Source organism: Rousettus aegyptiacus, unplaced genomic scaffold (genome assembly GCF_014176215.1).
Source record: "Rousettus aegyptiacus isolate mRouAeg1 unplaced genomic scaffold, mRouAeg1.p scaffold_m13_p_4, whole genome shotgun sequence".
NCBI classification, from domain to species: Eukaryota; Metazoa; Chordata; class Mammalia; order Chiroptera; family Pteropodidae; genus Rousettus; species Rousettus aegyptiacus.
The window spans coordinates 26924388-26948075 of NW_023416307.1; the positions used below are offsets into that span (position 1 = coordinate 26924388).

At 32.6% G+C, this 23688-nt stretch overlaps 1 long non-coding RNA gene across 1 annotated transcript in view; it reads left to right on the forward strand.

The window, feature by feature from the left end:
• The window catches only part of LOC118601643, a 125891-nt gene that overhangs the window by 24666 nt on the left and 77537 nt on the right, over positions 1-23688 (forward strand). The window contains exon 2 of the long non-coding RNA XR_004950432.1: positions 20507-20510. This is a non-coding gene — a long non-coding RNA (uncharacterized LOC118601643). The remainder of the gene's footprint in view (positions 1-20506; positions 20511-23688) is intronic.

The window sequence follows — 23688 nt, forward strand, 5'->3', positions numbered from 1 at the left end:
ACTTTATGAATCAGAGTTCTGTAGTATTTTCTCATAGATATTGTGCTTATTTTGTTAGATTTATACCTAAATATTTTATTTTCGAGGGGTACTAATGTAAATGGTATTGCGTTTTAAATTTCAAGTTCCACCTGTTTATTGTTGATATATAGGAAAATGATTGACTTTTGTTTATTTACTTTGTATCCTGTAACCTTTTAATAATTATTTATTAGTTCTAGGATTTTTTTTCCCCTCATTCTTTTGGATTTTCTACATAAGCAGTTATGCCATCTGTGAACAAAAGCAGTTTTATTTCTTCTGTTCAATTATCTGTACTTTCATTTACTTTTTAAAAAATAATTACTTACTAGTTTTAGGATTCCCCTCCACTCTGCCTTCTTTTGGGTTTTCTATGTAAGCAATTAAGCCCTTTGTGAACGAAAGCAGTTATATTTCTTCTTTTCCATTATGTATACTTTTTATTTACTTTTTTGTTTGTTTTATTGCATTAGCTAGATTTTACAGTACATTGTTGAAAAGGAATGATGAGAAGGGACATCCATGCCTTGTACCTGATTTCGTAAGAAAGATTCAAGTTTCTAACCTTGAGTATGATGCTAGCTATAGGATTTTTGTACCTATTCTTTTTCAAGGTGAGGAAGTTCTCTACTCCTAGTTTTCTAAAAGTTTTTAATAAGAATGGGGGATGTTAGGTTTTGTCAAATTATTTTTCTACATCTATTAATATGATCATGTGATTTTTTTAAATCTGTTGATGTGATGGATTACATTAATTAATTTCAAAAGCTAAACTATCTTTGCATACTTGGGTTAAATCATATCTGGTTGTGTTTATAATTGTTTATGCATTGTTGTATATTATTTGCTAATGTTTTGTTGAGGATTTTTGCATTTCTATTCATGAGAGATATTGGTCTGTAAATTTTTCTTTTTGTAATTCATTTTTTTAGTTTTGGTATTAGGGTAATGCTAGGTAGAATATGAAAATATTTTCTCTGCTTCTATCTTCTGAAGCAGATTGTAAACAATTGGTATAAATTTTTCCTTAAATGTTTAGTATAATTTACTAGTGACTCTATCTGGGCCAAGTGCTTTCTATTTTAGAAAAATATTATTTACTAAATTCCTTTCATAGATGCAAGACTACTCAGATTGTCTATTTTTTGTGTGAATTTTAGCACCTTGTGTCTTTCAAGGAATTTGTCCATTTTATCTAGGTTATCAAATTTGTGGGCCTAGGTTGTTTATAGTATTCCTTTTTATCCTTTTAATTTACATGAGATTTGCATTGACATCCCCTTCTCATTTCTAATATTAGATATTTGTGTCCTTGCTCTTTTTGTCTTAGTTTGGCTAAAGTCTTATTGATTTTATTAGTCTTTTCAAAGAAACAGCTTTCGGTTGTGATTTTCTTTATTGGTTTTCTCTTTTCGATTTTTTTTTGATTTCTCCTCTAATTCTTATTTCTTTCCTTCTGCTTACTTTGCATTTAATCCACTCTACTTTTTCTAATGTCCTAAGGTGAAAATTTAGATTGTTGATTTTAGATTTTTTTCTGATATATGCATTCGATGCTGTAAATTTCACTGTAAGCACTCCTTGTATCTCACAAATTTTGATAAGTTGTGCTTTCATTTTCATTTAGTTCAAAATATTTTAAAATTTCTCTTAATAGTTTTTTTCTTGACTCATGCATTATTTAAAAGTATGTTGCTTAATCTCCACATATTAGGAGATTTTCCGTGTATCTTTATGTTATTGGTTTTTGGTTTAATTCCATTGTGATTTGAGAGTCAATATTGTATGTTTTTTTTTTTAAATTTATCGAGGTTCTTTTTCTTTTAAGATTAGCCTCAAACCAGAAATGTTATAATTTATATGATTCTATGAAGATATTTCAAGCGGTATAATATAATTTTATAAATAAAGGCATACTCCCACAGAGCTTCAATGAATGATAGTTGTATTTCCATTGATGAATGATTTCTGTTTCCTCATGTAAAGTATTTCTCCTGAAGCCTTATAATCAGTGAACACCATTTCTCTTTAATTCTCAAGTCTACTGTGCTTAAATAGGTAAATGAAAAGTGAAAAACTTCTTCAGTGTAATCCCACATTTTTTATTTTGCTTGGTATTTCAACCTAAAAGTAAATTACAGAAATGGCCTTCTGAGCAACATATATTTCAGAGCATTTTATTGTTTTATTTTTAATCCTCTATATTTTTATTCGTTTTAAACATGTCTTTTGAATGAATTATTTTGGAAAGTCACTTCTCCTTTAAATGATGTCATGAAACTTTCAATACCCTGTTTTAACTGGACATTCCAGATTAAATGGCTTGTACATCGGTTTCTTGAAGGGAGGACCCTGTACCAGTAGCATGAGCAACACTAGGAAACTAGTTTGAAATTCAAATTCTCAGGCTCATTCCTCAGAGGCACTTGAATATATCTTGCCTTCTTGGGGGAGAAGTTTCACAGTCTCTTTTAACAGCCCTCCTGATGATTCTGACACAGATCTTTGAGAATCACTGTTTTGTAGCATCAGATGCAGGCAATGGATATAAATTAATGAAGAGTACCTTGATTTAAATTTTTTTTATAAGTGATTTTTTCTAAATTTATGTTATTTGAATCTTTTTAGTCAGTTTTCTATTTTTGCCCATGATTTCTGTTTCTTACATTGCTAAAGTGTCCTGAGATGGAATTTTTAACAAACAATTCTTCTCTAGTATGTTTTCTCATGTTCTTTTCCTGGACTTATATTTCTTTTCAATAGTGATAAACTTGAGTTTAAATCTCTGCTATGCCATTAATTATGTGTCTTTGGGACAGTGGCTTGATTTTTTGAGTTTTAGTTTCAATGTCTGTAAAATAGAGATAATATTACTTTGTAGCTATCTTATGAGGCCTAAATGACATCATTTATGTAAATTAGTGAAGTGCCTTGCACATAGTAAGGTTTGTATTAATTTATTTATTATTTGCTTCTCTCGATATATGAAAATACATAGAAGTAACTTTAGTCTGTTAGGTTGGATGCAAATGTTAGTAATTGTCAATAGTATAATTATAAAATGATATCTGTAAAATCGATATTTTAATATAATAGAAAAATGTCCCATTGTATTTGTTTTCTAATGGTTCTGAATCGTCTTAAAGATATTACTATTTACCAAGCATTTGTTTTGTCAGAGATTTGGACCAACCTATACTGGTAAATCATTGGGTTCCAAGCTTACCAATTATTTTTTACATTCTTTCTCCCACTTAAAACACCTTTGTTTCTCAAGTTAGAGCATGGTGTATATGCGTATCCTCATTTTTAAACTATTATCTCCATTTTCCTTCCTTTGACTCATTCTTTAGTTTCCTTTTTAATCTTATGCCTTAGTAATTACAGCATCCTTAGTTCAGCTAAAATGGGCAAGTATATCATTATGTTTAAAGTGTAGAACAGTACAAAAAGCTAAAAGATCATGAGTTGTTTTTACTTTGTTTGATAGAAATTCTTGTGGTTGTACTATGGTTCTGTGGAACCAAAGTAATGGCACCAAAGATATTAAATGCTACCTTTGGTTTTAAGTTGCCTTTCTTAGGTTGGCAGCAAAATTTATAGCTTGTTGTTTGAGCTTTCTGAAATAACATGACAAAGTGAGAAAAATTCTGAAAATAGTGACTACTAATGACAAATCCTTAGTTGATAAAAATGATAAGAAAACAATAATTAGACCAATTTTAAAAAGTTAACAGATAAGAAAGTTATGCCTTTTGCACTCTTTAAAAATTGATATCTTCCTTTTGTCTTCAAACATAGATATGTGCCCTTTACCTTATACTTTTTTAACTTGACTAGCTATTCCATTCTGTTGCCTTTATAGTTCATTGCTTTACAGTCATACTGTCTGATGCCTTCTACTGCCACTTTCTATCTTCCCTTTTCTTAATTTCATGAATTCCCGTTTCTACTCCACTCACCCACCCCCATAAACCAATATCTATAACATGGGGTTATAGACAGCCTGAGTTAGATCCGCAGAGACCAAACCTAGAGAGGTTAAGTTAGCTAACCAAGGTCCCTTAACAAGTTAATGACTGAGGCAAAGTAGAACTCCTGTACCCTGATTCCTAATTCAGTGTAGTCATATGATTAATTAATTCTCTAGTTCTAGAGGTAGAATAAAATAGGATATTTTTCCTGTACAGGAATGAGTCTTTACTAAGTTTAGTGATAGGTAACAATTTAATGCTTATTGTATACCAAATGCTTACTGAATGCTAAGTGTCTTTCATGGTCGACTTCATCTAATCCTCAGCAATCCTATGAGGTCAGGGATTCTATTATCCTCATTTTACGGATGGGGAAAATGAAGCAAAAATAATATGCCTAATATCAGACAAAGTCATAGATTCAGCGAGACCTTATAAACAACAATAAGAAGAAACACACTCAGTCCTCTTAGATAAAGGCTGCCTGTGGGTGGCCATGTCACTGAGTCCTTCCTTATCTAGACAGGGATGGGAAAGAGCAGGAGTGGGAAAAAATAGCATTGACCTTGTTGGGTCTCAATGGATATCTCAGTCTTGGGAAAGATCAGATGTGTGCCCTGTAGCCCTACGGTTATTTCTACTGTCCCATACTGCCTTATCATCTTCACACTACCTAATCCATGCCTCTTATATAGTGCATGTGAATTTTTATTTAAAGTAAATATTGAGTGTAACTATATTTACTAGAATCTATTATATACATTGGTAAACAAAACAGCCACTGAAATACTAAGAATAAGGGAACGGTCTAACTACTATTGTCCCACAAAGAAACCTGTATTCCCTCTCCATGCCGCTCTAGTCCCCATAATCTAGTGCTACTAATTCAGTCTCTATTGTTGTGTTCCCCACACAGCAATATAGTCTTACTGCATTCCATTCTGACAAGTCAACCCAATGCACCAAAACATAAAAGCATTTTAGCTTTCATACCATTTATTTATTGGCCTGTTATTTCCCAAAACATTCATTGAATACCTACTATAAGTGAGAGACCAAGCTGAACCAAGGACATAAAATGAGGAAGACACAGTTCTGGTCTTTAATTCTATTAATAAAGAACAATAAAAATATACTAAGAAAGCCTGAAAAAGGAAATAGAAGCCTGTTATTATAAAATAGTACTATGGTCCACCTGTTATATTACAGACATTATCTCTTTCTCTCCCTCCCTCCCTACCTTCCTCCCATTATCCCTCTCTATCTATCTATCTATCTATCTATCTATCTATCTATCTATCTATCTATCATCTATCTATCTATAGAGAGAGAGTGAGAAAGAGAGAGACAATTATATGTACTTCACATGTACCAGGCACCAAATTTTACATATATTAGTTCAGTAAGCCCTGTGAGATAGGTACTACTAGTTCCATTTTATACAAGAACAAGCTGAGGCTCACGTGGGTAAATGATTAAGTTTGCATAGCAGGTAAGCATTAGAGAAAGGAATCAACAAGAGCAATCCAGTACCAAACCTGTGCTTTTCCTATTTCATTATGACACTTCTCTGGTGTTATTAAAGCAAAACTCAGATTTTAGTTCATTTTACCTGGAAGACTTGGGGATGGTTTCAATAAAGGTCATATGAAAGGTAAGTAGGAATTCTGGGAGTAAGAATATCTATTTTAATCCCCAAAAGGCACTAAGAGAATGATGTGAGATTATTGGTCAGTAGCTTTATGGATATGTTGTGTAGTATGTCCTACTTAAGGATTTGGGGCCTTATTCTTCTATAACTAATGAAATAGGTCAATGGACTTGGAATTCACAAACATAGTTATTATAAAAGTCAGTATTCTTTAAATACTATTTGAAATTATTTTGTGGAAATATTGCTTAATATGGAACTATAAATTTTAAAGAACAGGGTCCATATTATTTATTTCTCTAATGGTGTTTTGTACAGTAACACAATAATGATTTATTAAATAAAAAAGTAGACTGGATATGGTACTAAGAAGTTGTTTGATCTACCTGTACATCAAATAGTAAAAATAATGTTACTACTACTAATAATATTAGTAGTAATTGGTTCCTGAGGCTATCATTAACATCATCACTTTTGGTCTCACTAGCATGTTTCAAAATATGATTCACTTCTTTGAAACATGCTAATGAGGCCAATACTAGAGATTTTGTCCAATCAGCTTTCTCTCTCTTTTATGGACACAGACATTGACCCTGACCATTTCTACACTTTCAAGAAGGACCCTGTGAGAGAATATGGATCAGTTACTGCAATTCATCATCGCCTGTCTTAAACTAAAGCGTATGCTTTCCTCATAGTGGATCAGAAAACGTCATTTTTGCATTGGAAGATCAGCAGTTTTTACAGTTGACCTCACAAATCATGTTATAACTTGTAACTTTATCATTTTTTTATGACCTACCATATAGAAAAGTATTGCTTTTAAAATAAATACCCAAGCATACACCAAAGATAACTTTAACAAACTTTGTTCTGATTCTCTTTTTACTAACAATAGGGCTTGTCTTCTGCTTCTTACCTTGGAACAGTAGGCCAAGGGACTCGTTATTCTATGTATAGTGATTTATTTAAATACAGCAGGAGAACATTAAGTCAATTTGGTCTTTCAATTGTTTAGAAACCAAAATAAAAAATCTAAACCTAAAAACTAATCTTGTATTTTATATATTGAGGAAAGACCAAAGAGAAAATGAGTCAAAAAAGCTTTGTAGTAGTATCAAAATTGGAGGGCCAGGCTTAATACTAATTTTCAAAACATTACTCAGCATAGGATCAGATTTTTTAAAAAGAGATGTTCCATTTTAATATAGATATAAAATAATATTTTTAAGTACATTCTATTTCTCATAATGACTTATAATAACCATAGAGCATGCATTGTATAATAAAAGATGCAGATTAGCTTTTTTAAACCTACTATTGTAGGAATATAATTGCATAGAGGTAAAATGTATACGAAATATTCCAAATAAAATAGGTAGATAACATACCTGTTTGGGAAAAGTATCTAAACAATATTAAACAATTAGAAAATAATTACTGTTTGTATTAAATCAAATGCCAAATGGTATGATAAAATTTATATGTAACCAAAATTGAGAGCAGGGGAGATAATGCTTAATAGGAAAAACAGACTCAGTCACAGATAGAGGAAGAAATAAATGGTAACATGTAAATGAAAAGACCTGAATCCTAAATTTATCCTCCACTCACAGGTTATGTGGTCTTGAGCAAGTTTCTTAAACTGCTTAGGCCACTCATGGCATGGCCACTTGTTCTGTACACATTGCAGATTTTTTTAGGGGAAAAATTCTAGTAAAAATAATTTAAAAGCTTATTTGCAAATAGAGTACAATATCAAAGTGGACAGTAGTATTTCTAGCTTTTATATAGGCACAGCTTTCTTTATTGCTTTCACAGACATTGTATTTTTTACAAATTAAAGGCAAGACCATCCACTAACAAAAAGATTATAAATTGGTTGATTGTGATACTTCCTTTATTGCAGTGGTTTGGGACCAAAATTGCAATATCTCAAGTATACCTGTACTAGGTTGACATCTAGTATAATAATTTAGAATTTGATTTGTAACTAATTATAGCCCCTCCTTTTATTTGAATTTCAGAAAAATCAATTGGTTAAATTGTGTCACATTCATACAATACTTTCAAATAGTAAAAGATTTAAGATTGGTATTTGTCTTGTCTCCCAGTTTTATATAGAGGTATTTATGGTTTGTCTCTTAGTGTCAATATTATAAATTTAGAAATTTAGAAATATCTTCAATCATAAAACAAAATTCTGAAATATTTGAAAAATAATTTATGTGTATTTGTGATATTGAAAAAGCACTTAAAACTGTAATTTGAATTAGTACAAATTTTTCTAACTTTAATTAGCTCTTATTATCTTGTGATATTTTGGTGTTTTTACTAAGCTTTCATTATTTTGGTGTTTTCAATGAAGCAGAAACGTGGGAATCTCAGGCTTTATGTCAAGTAACTGAATGTTCAATTAAACTCTTCCCTTTCTTGCCTCAGTTTATGTTGAGGCAGAAATTTAAAAACAATCTTGCATTGTTATGGCAAAGAACCTGTTACTGACTCGAAAGTAAGATAAGGAAGAGAAAGGAGAATGATACAAGGAGAGAATTTCTGAAGAGGATTCTTCTGGGCAGAGTTGTGCTATGAATCCCAAGTTCCCGTTAAATTGGAAGAAGAATGTCTGCCCTTAACATCAAGTCTGATGAGAAGGATTACAATAAGATTACTTTTATAGCTTGGTGTGTGTCTTTGATAATTGAGAGGCTTGGTAGACTAGTGCTTGAGGCAGGACCAAGAAAGCTAATGGGATGGGTGTCAATGGAGTGAAGATATTATTTTGTGAATAGAACCTGTACTTGTTTTTCATGAGTCAGTGTGCTATAATATTGTTGTGTGTTGCCTTCTCAAGAAGTGGGCTCTGGAACAGATTCGGTATTTTGTGAAAAATATTTTAGTGAGTAGTATTGGGATCAACGCCCGTAGAAGGGAGGGCTGAGGGAGAAGTTGAGCTGCGAAGCTGAATGGCTCTTCAGAATTTACCCGAGTTAGTACAAGAGGACAGGTTTTTTTTATATCCCTGTGTTAATTAGTCTTTGAACTCTGACAGCCCAGGGAAGGAAGTGTGACCATAAGTGAGACATCCTCAAAGAGGGCTGATAGCTAAGAGTACCTCTCCCGCTAAGCAGGGGACTAAGTCCTTCTATAAAGAGGAACCTGAGAAGTGTATCACAGCACTCATCATAAATTCCAAGTTCTAAATGAGGAACCCACAGAGGCTATGGCTGCCTAGAGTCATCTGTGTTCTAATGTGAAGGGATTCTGGCTGTTTGTGTAATGGGGTGTATCATTGGGGCCTAAGTCAAAGGTGTATTTGAAGTAACCAGCTAAAAGAGGAACACTGTCAGTGCCAAGGAAATCATATCAGGAGTCCTAAGAGGGTTTCTCTGGAGCAACACTGTCCATTAGAAATACAATGTGAACTACATATGTAACTTAAAACTTTCTAGTAGCCACATTTTAAAAAATAAAAAACAAGTAATATTAATTTTAATAATATTTAATAATTTTAATTATTTCTTATTTTACTAATTTAATCTATGATTTAAGATTTTTTAATTTCACTATTACAGTCAAAATAAATCAACGAGATGCTTTTCATTATATTTTTCATACTGAGCCTTTGAAATTAGCATGTATTATACTTATATTAACCACATTACAAGTGCTCAGTAGTTTCATATTGGACCAATACAATATTGGCAGTTCAGCTCCTCTAGAAAACCTACAGAAAGGTCTCTTGAGAGAAAAAAAATTAAATTTCTGCCATACTCAAAGATTGCCAATCCATTATGTGATAGTAACAATCAAGTCAGAACTTTTTTACACCCCTTACCTCACCCCAGTTCTAGCCCTGAAAGTATCAAAACCATTAGCTATTGAATGAGAAAGAAAGAAGCTGACTATATACATCTTCAAAAGCAATCAACCCTAGCTGTTTGAAATGAGATGGAATCATTATCCCTTAAATGAAGATAAAAGTGTTGAATATATTTAAAGAAAATGGAATATTTAGAAGATTGTGAATTGAAATGAGAAACACATCTTAAAATGATCACTTTTGTTTCAGCAGTTTTATTGAGATGCAACTGACATCCAAGCAACTGTTCATATATAAAGCGTGCAGTTTATCAAGTTTTAACATATGCACACACTCATGAAACCAACACTGTGCTCGAGATAATGGATATATCCATTACTCCCAAAAGTATTTTCATGCTGTATTCTCTCTCCTTTATAATTCTCCCTCCTATCTCTATCTCAGGCAGCCACTGTTCTGTTTTTTGTCACTTTACATTATTTTGCATTTTCTAAAATGTTATATAAATGGATTCTGTTTTTGTATAGTCTATTTCACTCAGTGCTGCATGTATCAACAGTTGATTCCTTTTTCTTGCTAAGTAGTATTTCATTGTATACCACACTTTTTTTGTTGATGGATATTTGGATTGTTTTTGTTTGGGGGCTATTATAATAAGATGCACTGAACATCCATGTATAAGTTACTGCATTGACATATTTTTAAATTTCTTTTTGGAAAAGATCTAAGAGCGGAATGGCTGGATCATACGGGAAGGGTATATTTAACTTTTTAGGAAACTACCAAACTATTTTCCAAAGTATTTATAACACTTTACATTCCTACCATAAGTGTGTTCAGATTCTAGTCATTTCACTTCGTTTATTTTTGTATATGGTTTTAGTATAAATTGAAGTTTATTTTTTCTCTCCTACCTTGTATGTCCTTATTTCTCAAATATCAGTGTCCTTCAGTGCCTGATGCCCAGTGTCTTGAAAACCATTGTTTTATATATTTTTCCCCAGTTGTTTGTTTGTTTTAGGAGGGAAGGAAATTCAGTTTCTGTTACTCCATCTTGGCCAGAAGCAGCTGTCAAGAAGTTCACTTTTAATTATTGAACATACACTGCATTTTATGATTCAAAGTGACTTTTTATTATTTGAGAGTCAGCTGAAAACTTTAAGAACCTATATGAATTTTTATTCAAAGATAGGAGAAGGAATATTTTACTAAAGAAATTTAATAGGTGCGGGAACACAAAAAACATAACTTTCCTCCTACTTTATACGTTTTTCTAACTGGGCTAATAATCAAATTTAATCTGGGACAGATTAACAGAAGAAAATATCCAAGTTTATGGATGTTTATTTGGGGATGCCGTAAGATATGAGACCCAAAGAGGAATTGGGTAGTTGAGGTTTACATGCCATTTTGAAGCTAAGGAGAATAAATAGGGGATTGTGGTTTGGCACTTCAAAGGTCAGGAAGCCAATTCACATGAAGATGGAAAAACAAATGTTTGGTACATAAATGTTTGCTGGACTATCTTAAACAACCAGGTTTAGAGAGGACTTGGAACAAATAGGCCTTGTTAAGTTCCTCTCTGTCTATCACACATTGATTTATATTAAATTACAGTTATCTGTGATGATATCTCTCCTCCTGGAGCAGGTCCTCTATCTGAATTCCTTTCAGGCAGTTCATGGGGGAGGTCGAAATTTTTTTTCTGAATCTTTTGTTCCTTAGTAACCAAGTTAAAATCAATATCCTAAAAAGTATATGTTCAGGTGGCAAACTCTACCTCCCTTCACAGGGCAGTGAGAGAGAAACATGAATTATCTGTCCTGAGTTCTCCATGCTATATATAGGAGTTATGTAATCTTCCATAGAAGAATACTTATTTACAAACTTTTAAAAGGAGTCGCTATTTGAAGCATTGATTAATGTTCGAAAATGAGGAGATGTTTCCTGTCACAATTCTGATTAATAATAGAAATTCTGAATGGCCTTTCAAAACTCTCTTTATATCTGGGAAGTCTCGAGAAGTCTTCCAGCCAATTTTACCACCTTTAGAGAAACTAGAAACATGTTCTAAATATAACCCACGACAATCAAAATTGACTTTTGCTTCTTTGAGAGTATACAATATTAAAGAATATGCAAATTCAAATTTTAAATGGCATTTCCAAATCATAATATGGCATAAGACTGCCTATTTTATGCTGAATTCCTTCTACTTCTCAAGCTATTTTCTGTCTTTGTCAGGCTTCACACTTTTTTAATTTCTTCCATATTCAAATCACAGATATACATCTATATCTAAAAGCCCACATGGAAATCATCTTTAAATAAATCATTTTATCTCTGTCAGTAATAAGATTACCCATTTTTTATTTATTCAACTGGTCAATAAATTATGGGAAAAGTGATAGAATAGATCTAGTTGGTCCATGGGCCTGAGGCAAATTTGATGAGGATATGTTAGTGTTGATCATTGATATCAAGGGATGGTCTACTTTACTGTAGTTAAAATTGAGTCTATTATTATTATTATTATTATTATTATTATTATTATTTGATAGTCTCTGAAAAGATTTCAGATGAACTGGAAGTATTTTTGGTTGACCTACAGATTAAATTAAAAGAAAGTCCCGCGTTGAAATTTAGTGTACTAAGCTTTATGTAGTTTCTGGTATCATTCATGTAAATGAAAGTGAATCACTGATATTTTGTAAAGACATAAAAAGGGGAAGAAGTTTGAAAGTATTCTGGAAAGGAAAACAATAAGCAATAGAAAGATAATAGAAAGTTAAAACTCTCAAAGGTGATGAGTTATAATTTTACCGAACAGAAAGTAATATTTTGATGTTTTGTGAGAATTTTTATAAAGCGAGATAAAGATGAAGTATGTGAAATGCAAGACATTAATATCGTGTATTAACTTTTAAAGACAACAGAAATCATGTGCTTTTGTTAGAGTTGTATATCTCTAAATCATCATGGTATTTGTTGCAATTTGTTCTGAACTGAAATCTCTATAACAGTGTGCCTGGATAATACTGAAAATAGGGGGTTGTTATTTTTAATTGTGTTTTTTTTTCTTAAATGAGTTACAAAAATATAGAAAATCTGTTAATCCGTGTGTCTCTAATGTAGTATCTTGAAATTTTTCCTCAGAGAAATCCTGGAGCGTGTAATGTTTAAAACATCCAAATAACATCTATAATATGAAAGTATGTTAATAATAAAATTTGCATCCATTTTAGAGTGATCTCTGGAATGTGTATTATAAAACTCGAAACAGCATAGGAGAATATTAGAAAACATTCATTGAACAATCATCTTCAATGTTAAAATTTAATGTGACTAATTTATTGACCTCACACTCCATTCTTTCATATAGAGATATCTTGTGTAGATCCAAATCAATAAGTTAAATTGTAAAGTCAGAATAGCAATCTTCAATTTATTCTGAGGTTCATTTTGTCACTTCACTCATTCCAAAAAATATGTGAAGTAAACCTAAGTTTAAAAAAAGACAGTTTAGTAAAAGAGTTTCTCTTTACACATTCCTGAGTATTTTCCCAACTCTGTCTGCTCTAACAACAACAAAATTAGTAAATAGTTAAAAAAAAAAAAAAAAAGAGGAAGTGATCTCTTGAGTCAGGAAACCCTACCAGAGCATGCTCAAGAACAGAATATGTGAGTCTTTGACTCACCCGAGAGGTCAAAAGAAATTTCAACAGTAACATTTTATAAGGTGATTTCACCATGGTATTCAGAATGGTTTTGAGACTCTTGTCTCTTAAAGCTTTCAGACTTAAGGGATCATAACAATTGTAAGAAAAAATTGACCCTCTCTAACAGTAGCCTAAATAAATCAGAATCAAGTTTATCCATGCCGTTGTGCCTAACTACTTGAAACCGCAGTAGAAAATTCTTCAAACCAGTCATGCAGAGTTCAGTTTTATCTTCAAAGTGCCCTAATTATTCTGCTCCTTTTCTTAACGTGCTATACCTTGTTTAGGCCATCATCCAAAACCTTGCTACTCAAAATGTGTCTGCAGACCACCAGCATTAATATTAACTGGAGCCTGTTAAAAATGCAGCATTGGGGCCCTGCCTCAGACTTCCTGCATTAGAATCTGTATTGTAACAAGTTCACCAAATGAGTCCTATGAATATTAAAGTGTGAGAAACACTGATCTAAAAGACCTTATTCTTAGTCTCTGGGACACAAATCCTTGGTGACATGTAAGATGTGACATTTTCTTGTGACTTTTCCTGTTTCTACCTCTGTGCTGTGAGTGAGACGCTTCTGTTTTTAGAATGTCATTTTATCCTTTTAAGCACTACTGATTCAGGCAAAATTTCAAATTAGGTGAAGTTTATCATTGCTGTCTTTTTTCTCACATATGTACTTTTTTTCTGTTTTTACTCTTGCTCCCCATCCCTTTCCCCATAGAGCAATAACAGTGATGTTTTAAAATTTAAATTTCTCCCTCAGTTTATATTATTCCTCTCATTCTTGGCCCTGATTCAGCCACACTGGCCTCCTTTCTGTCGGTCGAAAACACACAAACACTTTCTTATCTCTGGGCCTTTGCCCTTCTTCCTTCTGCTTATAATACACTATTTATTGCCTGCCTCTACATGTGTATGTATCAACTCTTCACTTGTCCTGTCTCAGCTCAGATACTCTGTCCTGGGAGGGGCCTTCTATGTAAACCAAATAAGTACTTTCTAAATATTAACTTTGTTACTTCATAGTTGATAATTACTTCAAAGTATATGAAATCACTAATTGTGTAAGAACCTTGGATACCTCATTCACCTCTGACCCCCTTGTCTCAAACATTGTTTATTCTGGAACTGCATCCTTCATAATTATTTGTTACATAAACAAAGGAATAAATCTCCATTTCTTATATCCTTTTTGTTCGGTTCAGGTACTTAACTAAATATGTACTGAGCACAGACTTTGTTTCAATTATTTTCCTAAGTACTGGTGATACAATGAAGAAAATGCAGTCTCGGCTTCCAGGACATTCATGATCTAGAGGAGAAAGACATGTTTAATGACGTATTAATGCGATAGGATTTTGATAGCAGAGGAAGTCATTGTAAGCCGATAAACATATACAAAGGCCGGTATGAGAGGACCTAATATGTTACAGAAATGATAACACTCATTGAGATTCAAGCATAACTTTATCTACTTTGTATTGTTTTAAAAACAGAAGAAAATCACTAGATCTAAGTAAAAGCAAGGAAAGATAAGCAAATGCAACAGCTAACACATTACTAGAAAGACTGTCTAGGAAAAATTTAGATAATGAAACTCAAATTTGAATGTGTAGATGAATAACCTGGAAATCTGGTTAGATGGTGAGAGACTGCTAAAGGATAGCTTGCAAGATTGGCTCATGATCTTTAGAGACTGCTGGACTCCTCCACTCACCCCACCTGCATACAAATAAATGAAAATAAAATGAACACAAAAAGCCATTCGAACAAATAAAAAATAATTTTTAAAAAATGGTGAAAGACAAATGCACCAAACAGTTAAGGATATGATTTTATCCTATTACAATTGGAAGAATGTTCATCAGTTCATCATTGAATAAGGAGACAGCTAAGGGTTTCATAAAACAAAGGAGTGATTGAGAATCTGTGGAGATGGACTCGATCTTAAATGGGCATGTGCAGGTGGTCTCTTGCAATTAGTACAGTAAACATTTTTTTGGGGGGGGTTCAAAATTAACTTTCTAACTCTCTAAAATTATGTTGTGTCTGATTAAGCCATTATGTAAGTCCAACCTGGTCCCATATTGAATTTTAATAGGACCAAAAGGAGAATAGCATTTGCATTTTCATTGGTGCTCCATATTATTTACTAAAGATGACCTTAATGGTTTACAATTTAACACAAACAATGTAACTAGATATTGAATACTCCTTCAAGTATCATTTAAAGTTTACATGCAAACTCAAGTAGCCATATCCATTTAGAAAGAACTACATGAATAGTCCTCAACAAGGGGTGATTTTACTCTCCAAGGCACATTTTGCAAGATCTGGAAACACTCTTGATTGTCACCACATGACTTGGGGGTGCTACTGGCATCTGATGTGCAGAAGCCAGAGATGCTGCTAAGAATCCTACAATGCATAGAACAGCCTCTTAAAACAAAGAAATACTTGGCCAAAAATGTTAACAGTGCTCAGGTTGTGAGTCCCTGGACTAAATTAGTTTATGTATGGATAGCGAGAATATATACATAGGTGTCTAGATAATGTGTATTAATACGTGGTTATGATTCTCTGAAAATTTTGAGATCCTACCCCTTCTTTTACTGGCTAGAGAAGTTATGACAATTTATCACTGTTTTCTATAAGAATACTGTAAGAACCTTGTTGCCAATTATTCTCTAATAAAGTAAACATTCTCCAGTTCTAACTAGAGTAGATAAATGACTTTCTTTCTGATGTAGGACCCCCAGTCCAAAATAACAACAATCAATGATAGAATAAAGCTAACACAGCACAAAATTAAATCCTAAAGTTCTAGAACATTATTATGTTTGAGCCTTTGACCCTTTCATTGTTGAGGAAACCAATGAAAAGAGAAAGACTTCGAAAGTTATTATAATATTTCTCAGAAATAACATTCCTCCTGGTATATTTGAGAGAGAAATTGTTCTCTTTCTTAACTTAGAGATTCATGGACATAGACATGTAACCACCTGAAGAGAGCATTTCAACTGGAAGGGGGATGGGGAACGGTAAATATCTACCACAGGAAGTGGCCAAAGAAAATCAAAGAAAACATAGTCAGTGAAGCTGGAGACAGTTCAAAACAAAATTAGAATGGATAGATTCCTATATCTGACATGTTTTGGATTATATCAAGAAATATGTTTTAAAAATTTTAGTCATCCACATCAGAGCATTTGTAAAGACATAATACACAAAACAAAGTCACTAGAAGGTGTCAATGATCTAAAATTTAAACGAGAACAAAGAGAAAAGATGACACTATGAGAAAATAATTGCTACTATGTGTGCACATGTACATGTGTAAACTGATTTATTTAGTATTTTCTGAATTATAATTTCTAAGACATATTGACATTTGGAATTCATAACCCATCTTTATCCTGAGGTGTTTTTCTGAATTAAAATTTCTTTCCTCCACATACTTTTCCCCCCCCTCCTGGCCATGTTGTCTTTAGTTATTTTCTAAAATACTTATACGATGTACAATTACTGTAAAGGTAGTCCTTTCATAGGAAACACTTTGTGCAACTGGGTGTAACAATGATAAGTTTATCAGATTGACTTAACAGATATAAATCTTTTTACCATTCTCCACTGAATTTAACATCAAACTGCTTCACTTTAGCCCCATCTTATACCCTCATCATTTATACCCTTAACATTTAAACCCTCATCAGTGAAACCTGAGGTCCACCTAAGCATAGGGTAACAAGAGCCAGGCAGTTAATGCAAGTTAAGAAGCTTTCATGGGGACTGTGACAAACTCATGGGTGTGAGACCTGTAAAGCTTTGGGAATGAAACTTCTGGCTTTCATGTGTCATGAAGGATTGCTGCCCAGGGTTGCTAAACATTACAGTTTTTATTTTATAAACAGCCGGAATTCACATTTTAAATGAAATCTCCCAAATTAATAAAAAAATGTACTTTCTCTTTCTCGCTCTCTCTCTTTTTCTCTCTCTTTCTCTCCCTCTGTGTGCTTAGTCTTTTCCTTTTCCTTTTCCTGATTTCTTTTTGAATATAATACATCATACATGTCTAGGAATACTCATTTCACACTTTTGATCAAAACATTTGAAATTTTTTTCAAAAAAGTTACTAAGAATGTATTAACATTATATTAGAAATCTACTAGAAATCTTTTCAACTAGTTGACGCTGCAATTGATATGCCAAGAATAGTATTTTCATTAAAGAATCAATATGTGGTTCTGCGAAACTATCTAGCCAAGTAAATAAATCTTGCATAGAATCCAAAAATACTATTATTGACTGAGGTAGAGGTTTGCAAGATTCTTATCTACAAAAGTTATACTTCAGTCTTTCAGCTATGGACTTGGGGAGGATTTAGGTAAGATATTTGAAGCAATTAGTGTGTATTATAAGTTTTAGAAATGTTTGCCCTTTGTTATTGTTTTCTAAACACCAAATTTTCTAATTTTCTAACCCCCCTTTTTTTTCCTGCATGGCATGGTAGATAAACTCAGTAAACCTTATCAGTAGATGTATTTACACAATGCATTTACAGTAGAGGCAGTGATATAGCCTGACTCCAATATTTTATGATTTTTTTTTTTATGCCTACAGCACCTGTAGGTGGTCTCCCATCCAAGAACTAACCAGGCCCAACTCTGCTTAGTTTCCTAGATCAGACGAGATCGGGCACGTTCAGTGTTGCATGGTGGTAGACTGATTCCAATATTTTAATACGGCTCTTGATATCAACTTGAAGATTATTCTAGATCAATGGTTCTGAGCTTCGATTTCACATTAGAATCATTTGAGGAATTTTTAAAAATTCTGATGTCCTCACTGCCTTCCAAAAGCAATTAAACCAGAGCCTTTTGGTAGGGTATGAGAGGGATCCAGACGTGAATAGTTTTTTATCTCCTTAAGTTGAGCAGAGAATTATCTAAATGATATTACCTAGAATTCTCCATGAAGGCAGGTGGTTATTAGAATCTTAAAACCCATGAGGACAGATAAAGTTTATTAATCCAACCATTCATTTAACAAACATGTATTAAATACTAGCTCTGTACTAGACAGTACTTTGTGGAGAGGGGTGATATGCATAGATTAATAAAAACATTTTTTGATCCCTTGAACATATAAAATCTCAAGTCAGTTACAAATAAGTGAAGTGTAAAAATTTCTTTGGCAGGAACTACCTAAAATACTAGGGGAAGTCAATTTGATCTGGAACTTGGAATATAGTTGAGTTCCAGGAGGAAGAAAAAATTACACAGGAATTGCCCCTTGAATGAACCTGAACAAATAATCAGTATTTTGGGACAAAATAGAATGGGATTTTGGGAGGGATACAGTCAGCACGGGTGAAAACAATTTGTCCAACTTTAATCAACTGAAGATGATCATTCTGAACATAACTCACAGGCTGATTTTATTAACTAAAATTATTGCATAAGCAATTGTTGAAATTTCTTGTTTTCATTAATATTATTAATTAACTTTAAAATTTCGATTATACCTATCAAAGTAAGGTTTTCAATGTTTAATGTACATCATAACCTTCTGGAGGGCTTATTGAAACACAGATGGCTACCCGTCTCCCCAGTTTTTGATTTAGAGGTGGGACCTGAGGCCCGACATTTGCATTTCTAACAAGTCTTAGGTGATACTGATGCTGCTGGTGGTCCAGCAACTACGCTTTGAGAAACATTGCCCTCTCTCTTATAAAGAAGACCAGATTAAGCAATCTGGCCAGGGCTCTGGTGAGGACATTTTTAGTAAACTAATTCCTCTTTTTGAACCTCCTCACTTGTAAAATAAAAAGATTGGATTGCATAGTGGTCTCCCATCCAAGAACTAACCAGGCCCGACTAACCAGGTACCCAAGATAGGCTCATAATGAGTATCCTCTCAAACTGAAAATATTCTTTAGGAAAGGATGAGTGCTCCATGAGAAAAGGGCAAAGAAGTAAAACAATGTTCCATCTCTACTCTGACCCAAGCAATTCAGTTTAATCCCTAAACTTTAATACCCAATCAGCAAAACAAAACCCCATCAGGACCCACTATCTTTTGATGATAGTTTAGAGATCATCGTTTCTCCCTTTGTTATTATCATATCCTCTCAGAGCCACAAGCCGCCTTTTAGAGTGTATTTTCCAACCTCCAATCTTGTTCTCTGTGGAAGGAGTGCTGGTATTTATATGTATTAATATGTATTTCTGCTTCTCATTAAATTTCTATTGAGCTCTTCATACTCTATAGGGGTTGCCACCTCTTAGTTTCTGGGTGACTTACATTTTAATGCGATATTTCTGAATTCTCAAGCAACTCCAGCTTTCTGTGGTTTGTATGTCAACTTGGTAGCAGGGAAACAGGTGACTATATTTCAGAGCAGATAATGATGGTTGGGCCAGTGGAGGGAGCTATTTACTGGGAAATTACTAAACTTTTTGGTATATTTTTCATCGTTAGTGAAGAAGCTAGTGCTAAAAAATGTATTGTTCTGAGTAAGCATTTTCGCTGAGCTGAATTGCTTACTTTGCTTTAAAAATGGAAAGAAAATCACCTTATATCAACACCTCAAAGTATTGTACCTGCAATGACTTTCGTGACTAAGTAGAGGTTAGTAAGAATTGGACTTTAATAAAAGAGATGACATGTAGATGAGATGACAGGCTATTTGCCGAATGAAATAGTTCCTTACTAAGTGAGTGAGTGTGAGGGTGCTGAGTCCTAACTCATATAAGGTATAAATTATATTTGATAAGAAAAGCAAAAAACAGCCTTTTTGCCCGTAGTGAATATTTATTTATCTTTAGTTTAGTGTCACATTTTCATTTGCGTTCCAGAATTAATCATTCATTTTAATAGCATAAGTAAATTTAAATTGATTAAACATACTGTTGAATTTTAGGATTGATGAATAATGCCATTATTAATCCAAAGAAGATCAGGTGTGTGAATAAAAATGAATATTTAATGTGGCTGATAAAAATTAAAAATGTGAGGCTTTCATAATATGAAATTTACCTTTTAACTCAAAAGTTTAACGTTTTGCTATATCCATCTACTTTATTTATGCTTTTTTCTGTGCCATAATGTGGTTCATAATTCAGAATATCTGATAAACTTATAATTTATAAATTTTTATTTACTGAATATTTATGTTATTACTTACAATGGTAAAGATAACTTAGTTAATAAGATATTCAGTGATTTGTTTTTATTTCTTTAACTATGTAAACTTTTAGCATAGTTAACATTTAATTGAAAATAATAGCCCAACAGAATGGAGAGGAAAAATAGACTGGTAGTCAAGAGACTTCATGTTCTAGAGCTGGCTTCTCTAGATGCGTGATTTTGTAAAAATTATTTCATTTCACTAGACCTTAGTCTCTTTAATTTAAAATGATAAAGTTCAACCTGTAGACCTTTTCAGTTTTTGTATTTTTTTGTTTTTAAAGTGATCTTTGATTTGAATTAGGCCACCTGGTATACCAAAGTAAGCTGAAATACTACCTATATTAAAACTACATTGTTCCAAAACCAGCTTTATATGTGAAACATATTCTAAATTTAATGTTATATGGTTAAGAAATTCCTATATTTTATAATTTTTGATCAATTAGTTATTTAAGAATATTTAGTAGTACTATTTTTCCTAGTATAACTTTTAGTTTTTAAAATTACTCTTTTCTCTTTATTTTTACATAATATACTTTTATAATTCTTCTAATGTACAAAAAAAACCCCTAAAATTTTCTGGTTTAATTAAAAATTTAAAAAATAAATAATAAAAAGGTCACTCTAGATTTATAGAAAGGATGATAATGTCAAAGAACTTTGTAAATTTTATTTTTCAGAAAGAAAGCTCTGTATGTGATCATGATAAAATTATTGATGGATAGTGGAATATTAACCATAATTTAGAAAGCCGAAGCCAGGTTTTAGAAATTCTACTAATGCCTCTAAAATATTATTATACCTCTCTTATTTAGACTAAGAGAGCCTCATGAAATGCTTTTCAGTTTAATCTAGTAGCTTAAGCTCTATGAATCCTTTGATTGTGAGTTTCTATTGATAGCGGTTTTCTGTGATAAAAAATAAATAAATAAATAAAAACACACGTTCAGAAACCTTTACAAGGCAATCTGGTTGTGCAAGGTTCTATCCTCCTACTAAAAGACTAGAAATATGGCCTATGATTTGCCTCTCTTACCAAAAAGGTTATTACTTTATAATATAGAGATTTAGATTTTGAATTGCATTTCAGGGAACCAGATTGTTTACTAAAGATCTTATTTTATGTGCTGGCAAAGTGTAGTTTTTGTTTGTATATATATCATTCCCAGGAAACATTAATAGGATTGTCTTAGTTAAATTAAGGAGAAAATAATGAAGAATTATGAGCATAGTTATTTTTCATTGATTATCATTATCTTTTATACAAAGTACTCTAAAAATATAAGTTGGATTTATTTGACAACTTCTTTCTCCTTTGTTCCCTTGTATTTCTTTTTTGTTGTTGAATATGTTTTTTTTTTTTCTTTTGATTTAGAACTAGAGCCCCCTAACTCCTGTGTAAAGACATTTCTAAACGGTTTACTATCTATTAATCTCATATGCTTCTTAATAATAAATTCAGAATCATAACTTAAAACTTCACCTTGGCAGTGTGCATTCAATTATATTGGCTCTTCTGCTGGCCTGAAATCACTAATGAGAGCCTGAATATTATGACAATGAAGATCACCAATCAGTTGCAGAGCTCAGTCAGCAGTGTAATGAATTCTTGTTTGTTTACTTTCTTTTGTATAACACTTTGTGAGTTTAGGCACATTTTCAGCACTTTAGTGATATTGTTCATTTCATCACTTCTCCTAAACTTTTTGTGTCATTTTACTAACCATTACTGCACTTTATTTTATTTTGTATACCTACAAAGGCAGTGCCAGAGTAATTGGCACTAGAATAACTAATAGGCACTAAAACAGGATTATAATGCTACTACAAGGAAAAGCCTCAAAGAGGGTAAGAAATTGGAAACTACATTTACCATATTTCACTACATATTTTTAAAAGATTTTGGCTAAAGTAAAAGCCAAATAAATGCTTGGTATTTAAAAAAAAGTGAATACATAAATAAAAAGTTTACAGAATAAAATGTGCAAGTCCCCTTTTGATATATCTATCCCATTTCAATTTTTAATAATTTTTTTTTTTCCCTTCCCAACTTTTTTACCTGTGTGGGCTCAGGGCCAGAAAAGAAGGAAGGGGTCACATATTTGACAGATAAGTCCTGGCACCAAAATTTAAATGTGTTATACAAATTTATAATTAAAATATCATTTGTACTTCATTCTTTCACTTTTTTCACCCAGCTTTAGAACTCCCCTCCCCTCTGGCAATCACCAGTTTGTTCTCTGTAACTGTGAGTCTATTCTAATTTAGTTTGTTCTTGTCTTCCTTAGATTCCACATATAGGTGAAATCATACGGTATTTATCCTTCTCTGTCTACTTTTTTCACTCAGCATAATACCCTCTAGGTTCATCCATGTTGTTGCAAAGGTGGCTGAGTAATATTGCATTGTATGTGTCCCATAACTCTTTTATCCAGTTGTCTATTGATGAGCACTTAGGTTGCTTCCATATCTCGGCTATTGTGAATAGTGCTGCCGTGAACATAGGGGTGCATAGATCCTTATGAATTAGTGTTTTGGTTTTCTTTGGATAAATACCCAAAAGTGCAATTGCTGGGTCAAAAGGCAGTTCTATTTTTACTTTTTTGAGGAACCTCCAAACTGTTTTCTGTAGTGACTGTACCATTTTGCAATCCCACCTACAATGTATAAGGGTTTCCTTTTCTCCACATCCTTACTAACACTTGTTTTCTGATTTATTGATGATAGCCATTCTGACAGGTGTCAGATGATATCTCCTTGTGGTTTTAATTTGCATTTCTCTAATGACTAGTGACCTTGAGCACCTTTTCATACATCTATTGGCCATCTGTATGTCCTCTTTAGAGAAATACCTATGCAGGTCTTCTGCCTATTTTTTAATTGGTTTGCTTGTTTTTTTGTTGTTGAGTTGTATGAGTTCTATAAATTTTAGATATTTACCCTTTGCCAGATGTATCCTAGGCAAACATCTTCTCCCATTCAGTAGGTTGTCTTTTCATTTTGTTGATGGTTTCCTTTGCTGTGCAAAAATTTTAGTTAGATGTAGTCCCTTTTGTTTATTTTTTCTTTGTTTCCCTTGCCAGAGGAGATACAGCAGAAAAAAATACTAATAGTAATATCAGAAACTTTACTGACTATGTTTTCTTCTAGAAGTTTTATGATTTCAGGTCTCACATGTAAGTCTTAAAATCCATTTTGAGTTATTTGTGTATATGATGTAAAAAGGTGGTCCAATTTCTTTCGTGTGTGTGTGTGTGTGTGGTGTGTGTCACCATCCAGTTTTCCTAATGCCATTTGTTGAAGAG